Raw genomic sequence first — 14,353 nt, 5'->3', positions numbered from 1 at the left:
CACTCCAAATCTACATTCTGTTCAACTGTTTCTTTACGTCCATGTTTAAATTTCCTGCTGCAAGTATATCTTTCTTCGGTGGAATGCTCTCTTCACCTGGGCTATTCTGCTGATAATTTCTTTTTTGCTTCTCCAGTCGCTAGTTTTCCTTCTTACCAAATAACTGAATTCATCCACCTACTCCAGTTTTTGTTCCAATATTTTAATCTTAACTTCTCCTCATCTGTCTTGACTTCTTTTCTTCTGCTGCACAATAATACCTTGGTTTTCTTTGTGTTTATTTTCTGCTGATGTTTACCCATCACCCTGACCATATTAACCAGAACCTTTTTCAAATCCTTCTCTCTCTCTGCTCTGACGGCGGTATCATCGGTAAAACTTAGCATGTTAAATTTTTATCCATGCGTATTCACTCCCGAGGCCTTTGATTTGACTTTATTTGCGCATTATAATTGTCAATTGAAATCATCTATTCAGATTAACCTCTAATATTCGCTGCGGCATTATAATGTTTGTCATCGATTTTATAGTTTTATGTTTACTATGTCCATCGTCCATTATGAAAAGAAGTTGTGATATTAGCTGTGCAGACGCATTTATATGCTTTGGTTGTGGTTTCTCTGATGTAGTATTTCTTCGTTTCAGTTATGAGAGGAGAGTCGGGTTAGTCCCAGGCAGGAGGATGATGACATCCTGTGTTCCTCGTTTCGTTGCCGTAAACATTTAATTAAACTTTTTTGTGAGCAAAGCAATGACAAATTGATAGCGGTATAGCCTTTTAATATGTTTCATTTTACTCATATTTTTCTATCTTGGCTATCATTTCTAGAGCCTTAATTCAACCTGATTCCTGATGCAAGCAAATTATGAAATTTCACACACTGAAATGTCAGAAGAAAGTACCTACATTGTCATTTTTCAGTTTTTGTGTCTACTGAATAAATAGATTCATTTGGATAAATTTAAAAGAATTTTCTAACATAATTTTATCATGTAATCGTATACAATTCTATAAGTGTGTCGGCAGTACAGTATTTCAATTATAATTTCGATGTTATATTTGGGTTCGAAATCGGAAATACAGAAACTGAAAAATATGATCTTCCTACGCCAGGAAGGAAACGCATGTCTTTTTGTTTTCCTCTATTCCTGTTTTTGATTAACGCTGATTTATTTTAATACGACCAAAAATGAAAAGCACAGTAGTTGAATAAATCTATTTCTTTTCTACGCCTTTATCCATCTTTGTACATATTTTATACGCCATAATTAATTTTAGATTTTAATTATTTTTCATTATTCCTTCTTTTTGAAAGCACTTGCTTCAATGATAAGGAAAACGTCAAGAATTTGCGAAAATACAGTGTTACAAAGAATTCAGCAATTCCAAAACAAAAGTCCGAATTTTTTTCCACTTATTTCAGATTTAAGAAAAATGGAAAGTTCTGAAGAGATTTATTTAATGCAAAAAAATATATGAGGTGCTACAATATACCTAGATTCAAAATTTAACATTTTTTCCCAGTGGATACTACTTGAATTTTTAAATTCATAATTAAATTTTCGGAACGTATTCCGCCTTTGATCCATCGCAGATTTTAGAATAATATGGTACTAATTTGCGTAAGCTAGTTTCAAATTTCAGTCCCGGCAACATTTCCTTATAGGAAGATAATCCTTGCAGAATTGCAGGCCCTCTGCTCTTTGCGACTGCAATAGGCGTGAGCCGCAATTGTAACACCACATCAGTAATAACTGCTCTACAATCACCACATATCGATCCGGGGGTACTTCTTCATAATGCGTTTGATAAAATTTCTGGTACTCGAGTACCCAGGTGGTGTATACTAAGGAATCCAGGCAAGTCCCTGAGAACCAGAATAGACGAGTGGATACTGGAGTATCCAACTTGTCAACGAATGCCTCTAGATCAGAGGTGTGTAGAATTCCTGTGTTTCCTAATGTCCCCTTGAGCGCTCGATTAACTCTAAAAACAACATACAGTTAATATAAACGAGAGCGCTATGCCGAAGCAAAAAGCTGGGACCAATATGGTACAACAAAGTATCGGGAACTCAAAATTAGGAAATGTAATGGGAAATTGAAAAATTTAACATGGAAACACTATAAGATAGGTTTTATTTATATCCTGATACTTTTCTTTCTTCGCGAGAATTACATGGACTTTCTAATAGAAATAAAATTTCCAGAATGGGAATCCAATTTGAAACATCAGACAAATGTCGTGATCTCACATTAAAACATTTCAAGAGGTTGTATCCCCGTCTTGCTCTTATTTACTCACAAATCAAATTTGTTGTCAGAGCACAATCATCATCGCTATCATTGACGGATTTAAGGGAGGGCACCCCCCTTAAATCCGTCCCCCCCCCCAGGCGCTTAAAAAATAGACAAGAATTTTAATACTGTTTTCGTTGAGTTCGTTTTGTTTTGTGTACTACGAAGCCCTAATAATTTAATTTCATATTATTAACTTTCATATTAAAATAAAGATAATATTTCGCACAGTGGTTGTTGTATGTTGTTTTTAATCTCAAGATCGTTTGTCTGTCAGACCCTTGAAAAAATCCTGGATCAGACCTTGATCGCTACGCTGTTAAGCGACAACTGCCAGCTGCTCGCTCACTCATTCTGAGAGCCCCAGGAGGATTTGTTACTTCCTTCTCGGCATTCGTGTCCGAATCTGGAGGATTCCTCGGGGGGCGAAGAGCACGCTGGAGCGTGAACCGAATCGGTGCTCAAGGTCTTTGAGCTGTTTGTTGGTGGGGACTGACTACATGCAGTATGGGCGGATGGGATCCTCGCTTTCGGATTGGATTCTCTGCCCAAGGCCGCCTTCATTCCTCCACGAAAACGGAGCTCACTGAGTGAGACGATCAATTTTCGCGAGGGTCTGTGGATCACTCGCCACATTCGCGTCCCCCCATCACACTGCTCCCATATATTACTGCAAGGTCTACGTATTATTTTCCCCTGTGCAACGTAATTGCATATTTTCTATCTTCTTAACCACTTCCAGTAAACTCACGTCCTCGTTGCTCGTGCCTCTTGAGCTCTGATCAAAGGGAAATTATCCAGCGTTTTACCAATTTTATCTACCTCTTTTCCCAATGAAATATACAAAACCTATCTATCAAGCATTAAAAATAAATGATGACTGAATGTAATTTACAGCAGACATAAAAAATAAAAGTACAATTCAATGCAATAAAAAATACTTGAAACTTTTATGAAATAGTGTAGGGAGCGGTTATAAACCTTGGTTATGAAGTATTGATTTAAAAATAAATGAAACTCAAGAGGAACGCCTGCGTGGACTGCCTAAGCATTTCCTCTTTCACGCGGATGTCGTAAAAGGACTAGGGCATCTTTTTATTTCGTCCTGGCCGCCATATCTGTTGATAGAACCTCTGCTATAGAATTCATCGAGGCTCCACGAAACGTAACGCCTTCAGACACACCATAATCTTCTCTGTTCTCGGTCTCCGCACCGCAGATAGCTAGGGCGCGTTGCGACCGATGTGATAATTTTAGAATGCTTTCGATAGCGCCCTTCCGGACACGACGCTCAATGTGGAAGAAAGCATTGAGCGGATCATTGCAATGCGTGCCTGTTGTGTCGGGCTGAGATATGAGTGCGACGCAGCGGAGAACAGGGCTCGATTCTGGTGAAAACTTCATGGGTTTTCCATCGGGTGAGTTGATTGTAGGCCGACGTTTCGATGGCTGTACTCAGGGCAATATGAGGGCGATGCCTCTGCCGTCATCCTCTGGGCATCATGCCTATGTCAGATGCAGCCGTCAAAACGTCAGCCTAGAAGCAACTCACCCGTTGGAAAACCAGAGAATATTTTACGGGTATTATACGCCGGGAAAGAACAAAATCATATATAGGGCTCGATTTTGTTTCTTCGTAACTCCACACGCTACGATAAATTTCCATATTATCTTGTCACGCCGACGTGACTCCGTTTATTTTTCACTCACGCCTCAATCAGGGTACGCTGCACTAATTTTCGCGTGATCGGAAATAATTTTCAGCCTCGGCACATCGACTATGCGATCTCTAAAAAAATATTCGCCATGATCCTGTAGTGTCATCGTATTAATAACCTAGAAAGAGAAACGGCCCCAGATAACATTTACAATGGTCCACACCGGGGTGTTTTTTTATTCAAAATAGGGTCGCTATGATAAATAGAACTATAATTCCTATTGTTTGCCATTGTTTCCTCGTTGGGACGAGAGTATTAGTATTAGGATTTTAGAGGGCTGGTATCCACCGAGTTTCACTGCTTTCACGGGGCATCTTTCCTAATGGCACCTGTATGCCATGCAAGCAAAATCTCAAGGGCAATTGGCCCATAAAATGTTATGCCTCTCAAGAAGTTTTCTCAATGTCATTTTTTTGCTGTTCCGATAAACAAGTTCTAGAATTGATTAGGATTGAATATTAGGATTCAAGATGGAGGAAGAAATTGAAAATGGAATCGTGAAGTGGAAAAGTGTTCAAGCTGTAACCGTTAGAATAAGAACTAGTTAAGGTTTAAAACGCTGAAAGTCTACGAATTTTAATTTTTCTCACTAAAATGTTGTTATCCACAATTTAAATTATTCATTCCTCCTTAAAAATATATCGCATTGGATTCTTTTATACAGTTAGGAACACTCAATCTTAACCTATTTAAAATTTAAAAAATGTGCTAAAAAATCTGAAAACATTCTATGAAAACTATTTTGGATAAATGCGTTTGTATTTTCCGCATGAAATCTCGAGTGAAGCATCATTCGAAATGGGCATTCAATTAACAACAAGAATAGGTTATGATAAAACATCATGAACATTTTAAATTGCGCAATAAGATTTTTAATACGCATAATATCTTAAATATGCATTTATACGGCATAATTTACATATATTTCGAAGTTAACAGTTGTTACCGTTAAATATGGGAACTATTTCACTCTAAAAGATCATAGAGACATGTGTAAAGGGGCCAAGGGAAGCAAGAGACCTCAGGATAAATAAAGCGTCTGGCATTGATGACATTCCTGCAGAACTAATCAAAAATACAGGAGAGAAGACGTTGAACCAGCTATACAAAATCATTAGTGAAATGTATTCGACAGGTGAGATACCAAAGGACTTCGAGAGGAAAATTATAATCTCTATTCCTAAGAAGAAAAGAGAGGAGAACTGAGAAGATTTTAGGACCCTAAGCCTTACTACACATGCGTCGAAGATACTGACAAGGATCATCTATAGAAGAGTAAAACGAAAAGCAGAAGAGTACTTGGATGAGGACCAATTTGGATTCAGAAAAAACAGAGGCACAAGGGAAGCAATATTGGCCCTAAAACTGCTCATAGAAAAGAGAATGGAAAAGAACAAGCCAACGTTCATTGCGTTTGTGGACTTAGAGAAAGCATTTGGCAACGTGGATTGGAGCACAATGCTCGGAATCCTAAAGGAAATCGGGGTTCTTTATAATGACAGAAGAATCATCCACAGTTTATACAAAAACCAAGTTGCGGTGATAAAATCAGGGCGCAGCTGTGAAGAAGCAAGAATTAGGAAAGGAGTGCGACAAGGCTGTACATTGTCACCCGTAATTCTCAATATTTACATTGAGAAAGCCATTAATGAAATCAAAGAAAAGGCATTGGGAGTGAATATCCATGGAGAAAAAATTAGCATGCTAAGATTTGTCGATGACATAGCCGTTATGGTAGAAACAGAGACGGATTTGAAAAATATTCTGGTTAATATGGATAGAGTAATTGGTAAATATCAACTGAAAATAAGCACAAAGAAAACCAAGATCTTAGTATGCAGCAGAGGAGAAGAAGTCAAGACTAGCATTAAAATAGGGAAGCAAAAACTTATAGAGGTGGATGAATTCGGTTACTTGGGAAGCAAGATAACTAGTGAGGGAGAAGCAAGAAAGAAATTATCAGCAGAATAGCCCAGGCGAAGAGAGCATTCCATCAAAAGAGAGACCTGCTTACAGCGGGAAACTTAAATATGGAAGTAAAGAAACAATTCATAAGAACCTACATCTGGAGTATGCTCCTATACGGAAGTGAGGCATGGACAATGACCAAAGCGGAGAAAGCAAGGATAGAGGCCTTCGAAATGTGGTGCTATAGAAGAATGATGAAGATCAAATGGATCGACCGAGTTAGTAACGAAGAAGTCCTAAGAAGGGTAGGAGAGAAGAGAAGCCTCATGAAAACCTTAACAAGAAGACGGAACAACCTTATAGGCCACATCTTGAGACAGGATGGCCTGACGAAGACAATCGTCGAAGGACAGGTGGAATGCAAGAAAGGAAAAGGAAGACCTGTAACAAAATATATGGAAGAAGTAAAGAGAGATGTGAAAGAGGAGAAATACGTAGGTGCGAAAAGATTATCTGATAGAAGAACTGAGTGGAGAGCTGCGTAAAATCAATCCTAGGATTATTGACCAGTGATGATGATGAGGCATGTTACCATTTTGAATATATTTTTAACTATTCTTTTGAATATTGAGTGCAATGCAATGGTTTGTAACTTATCCGGGAAAGAGTTCTAAAAAGCGAAGCTTGTAAATGAGACTTTTAAATTAATTTGTGAATTTATTAGTCTGTGTGAATATGAGAAATTTTGCATTGTTATTTATCCGATTATCGTCATATTCAAAATGCTATGAATAATATATTTATGAGGTGGAAGGAATTGATGTATTTTTCATTAGCAAAAAACTTTACCTCCATTCTGTTAGATTAAAAGTTCTGAAACTCCTTCGATGTGTCTATTCCACTTGCCACCCTCGAGGCTCGGCAGAGAGAAAGGGAGGAGGGGGGGGGGGGAAACGGGAGGGGAGCCTCTCTCACTCATTATACAACGTAACTAAATTGAAGGGAGCCTCGAAGTCCGAAATATGCTTCACCGTGAATATTCGTCGGTGCAATATGTTTCATTTTTGGGCAGTTTCTGTCACAAAAAATGAATCAATCATTGCGTGCTCAAGCACACTCCAACCACTAAGAAATTAGGTCAGCATAACAGAATTTTTTCTATGAATTAGCCATGCTTAGCGTGAAGATAGTGTGAAATATAATTAAAGACGGTTAGGTATTGATTGAATAAATAGAGTGAGAGCATACGTGTAATTAACGGAGATTTAGGCGCACGGTTTGATCTCTTTGGCATTGGAGTGAAATTCCTCGTATGAAGTGGAGGGTGAGCCGGAGTTGGAACCCCTTATTCGCCAATTGGCACCGCGCGTTATGGTGACTTCATTTTTTTTGCAACAAATCCCGGATTTATTATCGAAGTGACCCATTTATAAAACGTTCGAGCATGATTTCGATAATATCTGTGGATTATAAGAAGAATTTGGATGAATGTTTCTTGAAAGAGGTGAAATATTCTAGCGGATGTTTCGCATTGTTGCCTGTATACGGTCAAAAGTATGTGTTACATTGGTGTATGAAAGAAGGTTTCATCGTCCAAAATCAAGTCAAATTAATTGTTTTTTGCTCTGCAAAATTATAAATTTCTTATTAATTATTTCTTTTTGGTCTAAATAATTATGTATTTAAGTTGTATTTTTTCAGTAATTTTTACATATTTTTCAAAAAGTTTATCGTGTGCCGACCAGGGGGTCCAACTACGGTCGCGCCGAAGTGGATTTCAATTAGTGCAGTAATGAAATTTCTCACGGCCATCAAATCGCGCTCGCGGTGGCCCTTCGCTGAATCTTCGTGCGCGATCGTGGAAGTGTATCTGTTCCGTGGGCGAGGAGTTTTCCCCCAAACGCAAGGCAGGTGTTTCCATGACGTCCTTACATCGGGTAATACGTCATCGCCGACGAACTCCGCCCACCCGCTCTCGGAGAAGTTCAAGGCCGTCATCCCCTTCCTCCTCTGCCAACCCCCTCCTCCCCTCCCCCCCCCCCGCAACATCAACAAGAGAGACTCACAGCTCGTTCCCTCGTACACTCCCGAAGAGATTGGGGCGAGATAATAAATGCGTCCATCCACACCTTTCGCGAATATTTCAAAATTCACACTTGCGACCGTCCCCCGCCGATTGGAAGCCACAAAAGTAAGCCTTTCAGCGCTTCATGTTCGTGATTTTGCGTTCCAAAATCTGCAGGTGTAAATGGATATACTTCCTTAAGGATGGGGAAAATGTTGACTGATGCTGGGATAAGTTGGCGGAACCAGAGGGAGGCTAAAGGGGGGGGGGGCATAAAATAATTTATATTCCAGCAGTGGCGGATCCAGGAAAGGGAGAAAGGGGCTAGGGGGTAACCTCCCTGCGGTAGAGGCAGTCCGGGAGGTTAAGAAAATTTAGGGGATTTCGAGGCATGTAACAACACTTTATGGTAGTTTCATTCCTTATTTTCCAAAGAATTAATAAAAAAACATTTACACAAAATTACCACCCCTGGGGTATCAAATTTACACTAAATGAAATGGTAATTTTGTGTAAATGTTTTTTTATTAATTCTTTGGAAAATAAGGAATGAAACTACCATAAAGTGTTGTTACAAGCCTCGAAATCCCCTAAATTTTCTTAACCTCCCGGACTGCCTCTACCGCAGGGAGGTTACCCCCTAGCCCCTTTCTCCCTTTCCTGGATCCGCCACTGCTGGAATATAAATTATTTTATGACAAAAAACAGATTTAATTCTCTTAATATCTGATCCGTAAAATATAAGCGCGTCAATTTGCTGCTTTTTGATTTTTTAGCAAATGAATGCCAAAATTATGGTAAAATCAACTCAGGTAAATTAAAATGTCGGTACTGTTGGAAAAACTAATTGGAAATTTTTTTTAATTCCAATAAGAAAGGTAGCTTAGCCTCTTGCTTTTCATTCTCGATCGATGTCGTCTATGATAGCACCATTTTTATTTTTGTTCAACAAGAGGCACTTAATTGCACAGTCATCCTTATGCACGTGGGAACGTGCATAAAGGTGTGCTGGCTCGCGTGAATTACGTGGAAGCACGATCAGATGGAAGAACGCGAGGTGGCATATAGGAGCTTGTGCTAACACTAAAATTATTGCATGCCTCTTTTAGATAGAGCTTCGATATGCGTGATTTCCCTGGGTAAAATTGGCTTTACACAGTTTATAGAGGATGGAGAAATTTTGTGTTACGACATTTTAAACTTTGATAGCTGATTTCAGCAGGAACCAAAATTAATAATGTTGTTTAGGTCGCACCATTGTTAAACTGAAGAACCTTTGAGCCAAGTAATTCGATTGGTTGGGAGTTTACCCTGTTGCCGGATGCCTTGGATACATCGTGATCTCCGGCAGGCAATGCATTGGAAGTCATGAGTTGTTAAAGCATCCGGCAACAGGGCAAACTCGCGGAGCGCTTGGCTCTAAGTTTCTGGAGCTTAATAATGGTGCGTTATCGAACTGAACATCGTAAGTAATTTCGATTCCTACTGGCATCAGCTATCCAGGAATAAAATTTTCGATACAATTTTTCTCCACCCTGTAAATTCGCGAAAAGATTCTGTATGTTGATCGTAGAAGGGCCTGGCTCCTGGAAATGGCCTTCCCCGTCGGCCCCGCCCCTCCCCCCGGCCACTCCCTCCATGAGAGAGCGATGGACTTCATTAATGTGGCAGGCTGACCTAGGCGACTGTCCAAGGCCTTTTCGAGTTGCGAAACAAAAGAGGATCGTCGGCGGAAACACCTCATGGATCCCCTCCCCAGCCGTGCTCTCGGGCCACGCTAATTAGTTTTCAGAATTTTCAATCGGGTCGTGAAGGTTAACTTTCGGGCGGCGGCACTACTAATATATGCCGGAATATTTTTACAGTCGAAAGGCCGAATTTTACCTCAAGATTTCAACACGTCTTATTTAAATCAGTCGTTCTCTGTACTGTTGTTGCACCCGTGGTCCACGCTTCCTACTGATTTCACATTTTCCTGTCACACATAATGATTTTGGTAAACTGAGAAGCGAACGCGAAAGCTACATTTTTCCATTTTCTAAGCTAAATTTCCTCTAAGGAAAAATCATTCAAAAAACGGAAATCCCGGTCCAGGCAAATGATAAATGGGTGACACCGTCTAAAGGAACAATGTCCTCCGGTATTCCTCGAATAATTGTGAAGATTGACTTTTTCTTCTACTTTCCTACGAATGCATAAAGGCGCGAATGAGTTTGTAGAAACGAGTTTGGCCGTGTGCACTGGGTGGGCAGAACCTGACTTACAAATTGAACTCTTCGAGGTGAATTTGTCCCAAGTTAAAAAAAGCAGCAAAATGGTTGAGAGCGAATATAACTTCGGAGAGGCACATCTTTTTTTTCAAAATATATCACGGAAGAGTTATAATACCACAGTAGTATATAATAGTTAATGGAATACAGAAAATTTATCTATGCATTTAGAAACGTTAAAACTTATGAAATTTTTAAAAAACAAAATGAAGTTTTCATTAATTGAATTAACTTCTTTGAAAAAATAACTTTTTAAACGTTTCTAAACGTAGAACTTATAGTTTTTACATTGCAAGTACCTCGCAGCTGACACTTATAGCTTATGCGCAGAAAATCTCCTCGTATCATGTGAGTCAACGAAATTATTCCGAAACGGAAATAAATGAGGAAGCATGCGTTATTTACGACTCGAGTGACCCCGTGTGACGTCAAGTGACAAACAAACCAGTGCCAGCGCTGCACGAAAAATCCCTTTGTTCATCCACTGCGAGAAAGCCACTTCATTCTCATATCTAAAAACTATGTATCACCAAAGCACGGAAATAATATTGAAAGCGTGCTCTTCACTCTATCGAGGGGAAAATAGAATTCATTTCTCCTCTAGGAATGTATTCCATTTCTTTCGAAACCGAAAACACCTGTTATATCACTATTTTTAAAAATACTGCCGAATAGAGCGGCAAGAAAGAATAGTGCGAGAGGATTCGGGAAAAATACATAAGCTGAAGTCATAATGGTCTTTTCTCAACCTCTATGCTAAGCTTCCATTGTTGTAGCCAATCGCCTCGGTAACTGGTGATAATAACAACTCTCTCCCCATCAGAGGAATGCTGCTTAAGTGTCATGATATCACATCATCCCTGCAAATAATGACAGATAAATGATGTTTATTGCAATAAATGAAATAAATTTTCCTAAAAATTAGATGTGAAATATTTTAGGTTATATCATAAATAAAGCTTTTATCATCAAAAATAGGTCTTTGAAAGTGGGAATGTCTTCGCTTATTCGGAGTCCATTGTAAAAATAAGCAACCACTCTCTTTTTTGATAATAAAATGAACGGAACACATATCAAACACAATCAGCACAAATAGCTGATCTAACATCCTAATATTATGCTGTTGGCGCCATCACCTTGCAGTAAGATTATATTACGCTTTAATTCGTATTCATACGTTCTGCGAATTCCACTTTAAAGTCAATAGATTTATTCATTTTGATAAAATCGAGTGATAACACGGTAATTTTCCAACAAAATATCATATAATTTTGTCTACCATGTTTTATTTTCACTTTTGTCTTCAAATTTTAATGCTGATGGAGAATTATTAGATAAATATATTAGATAAATTATAATATATTATTATAGATGCATTATTTATACTAGATACATCATCCATTGCGGAACCACAATTAATTCTTTTTTATATCATAAGACGGCATTGTCTTGTGTATGTGCGTGATAAATTTAACAACACTTTTCTTAAACTCTGCATGTGACTTGATTATTTTTTATTAGGATAAAAGTAAAGGTGACTCAAGATATCTTTTGCGCCTCCCCCCCTCGAGTTTTTTTTGTATCCGCTGCTGGGTGGAGTAAAAGGTACAAATAGAAATACATGTGTGCATAACACTTCCGTCGAAAAACACAAGTAATATCAGATATATTATCCATTACATTACATAGTGAGTGCAAATAAATCAAGTCTTTGAGAAATTTTGCAATTGTTTGAGGATTTGTCTCTCTTAGCTGTATCCATAGGCGGATCTAGGGGGGAGGGGTACGGGGGCACGTGCCCCCCCCCCCAGACTTAAAAAATATGCAAGATTTTTAATACAGTCCCATTTACATTGCGTTCGTTTTGTATTACGAGGTATCCTTGTGCCCCCCCAGAACAAAATCCTGGATGCGGCCTTGCTTGTGCCCCCCCCCCCAGAAAGAAATCCTGGATCCGCCCCTGGCTGTATCATTTTTTATTTAATCTTTATCTATATATACATTAAGTTTGTGTAGCGGGTCAGTCTGTGCAGTCACACTTTAGGGTCTATATCAGTCGTACAAAGGACTACCAGGACGGACTTGGGTGCGTTCGACGCTGCCTCTCCTCGCCAACCAGCACTTCGTCGTTCCTTTTCCTCTCCGTCCATTTCACCCTCTCCATTCTCCTCCATACCCAATTCCCGAATGCCTCCAATCTTCTCTCGTCTTCTTTCCTCAGTGTCCACGTTTCCGCACCGTAGAGAGCCACACTTCAAATCAAACTCTTCACCAGCCTTTTCTTTAAACTATTACACAACGATCCTCTCAGAGGCTCCTTCCTGTTCATGAACGCCTCCTTTGCTAATGCAATTCTCTTCCTGATGCCATTACTACTGTATCTGTTTTCCTCTAACGTACTGCCTAAATAGTTATCTACCGATTTGATCGATAGATTTTTCTTCCTCATAGGAAAATCTACTAAAATTGGTAGCATATTAATTGCATATTGCTTGGTTTCGCTAATAGTAGGACCTGCCCGCCTTTGTGACGGTGCAGGATTCCTCGTCCCGTCCTTCCTTCCCCGTCCTTTCTTTGGAGGCGTCGTCGGGCTCCTATCGCGGCGACGCACAGTGGGCGGAAATCGGAAAAAGCCGGACAAAATTACAAAATGGCTTTTTTTGAGTTATAAACTTGAAACTTCGCAGGTATACTAAAAAATGATTGAAATTTATTTATATGTACTTCATTTGACATTGATTCCACCCGTTTCTGAGATACAGAGGCTCAAACGTAAGCAAATTTCCATAAAAACGCCCGTCCTCAATTTTCACTGAAAATCTTCCAAAGTATGTGGATGGTGAAGTTATGGGTGGATTCTTGCCGAATAAAAAGCCACATAATCTGTTGGCATGGTATTTTTTCTTTATTTTTCCGTAATCTTAAAGAATACAGTCCATAAATTCTTACCGTGCAGTAACAAAATGGCGGATACTGTTTTTCGACGAAGTTTTACATTTAGGTAGAGTTTCAAATAGGTTTTCGGCAAGGTCGCGTGGAGTAACTTATATGAGAGCATTCTTTGAAGATGTCTTGAGGTTTTCATGCAGTTATCTTTGAAATAAGTTTGCGTCGCCGGAAATCACATTGATTTTTCGATCGCGCGGCAGGGTTCGTCTCCGCGCGTCGGGAGTTGGATTAGCCGCGACGCGGTAAGGTCATTGAAGCTGTATGGGTTTTATCGCTCAGCATATTTTTACAGCTCAGTTTATAAAACATAAAAACGGTGAATGCTGAGCGATAAGCAAATTTGAAGTCATTGAAGCTGTATGGGTTTTATCGCTCAGCATTAACCGTTTTTATGTTTTATAAACATAAAAACGGTGAATGCTGAGCGATAAGCGAATTTGTTCAATTTGCCGCCACCCAAGTCGGCAAATTGAACAAATAACGAACTGCAAAAAGCGTCATTAAATCTAATGTTTTATTCTTGAGAAGAAGAGGATAATGTTAAAAAATATGGCTAATAATACAGTGTTCAGTGACTTAACATTAATAATCATGAACATAGATTACTGATGGCAACTAAATAATCAAAATTTAATGGACTAAAATTATGCATCGCGTGACAATCCCATGTTCGGTACCTTTAGTAAGCACTTGAAAGTTGTTGAAGCAGATACGATGAAGACAGGGTAGTTTAGGTAGACAATTCCATGGGAACTTCTAGCTTTTTTAAAACGTGTGTCATACCCTCAGTTCTACTTTGACTGTGGTGAAGGAAAGTTAAGTTCTCTTGAGTGCGCAGAATTTGTGAAAGTGATTTGAATTTATTTGTGGAGCGTAGAAATTTCAAACTTCCACTTGCCTGTAAGTACGTTTTTTAATAAATCCCCGAACATCTTTTTCAAAATAGTTATTTTAATTTATATTACTAATTTTAGCTGAATATTTTCTTAGCATTCCTTTACTAACTAAAATAAAGTAAAGTTTAAATTATAAAATGCCAGTGTTTAAATTCCAATCGATACGACATATCCAATATGCATTCAGAAAATCGTATGTGGCAGTGCAGCGTACACAAACCAAAAGAATATTTATCGATATCAGGTGAA

Source organism: Ischnura elegans, chromosome 1 (assembly GCF_921293095.1).
Source record: "Ischnura elegans chromosome 1, ioIscEleg1.1, whole genome shotgun sequence".
NCBI classification, from domain to species: Eukaryota; Metazoa; Arthropoda; class Insecta; order Odonata; family Coenagrionidae; genus Ischnura; species Ischnura elegans.
The sequence above is the reverse complement of the archived record's forward strand: the minus strand, read 5'-3'. Positions refer to the sequence as shown.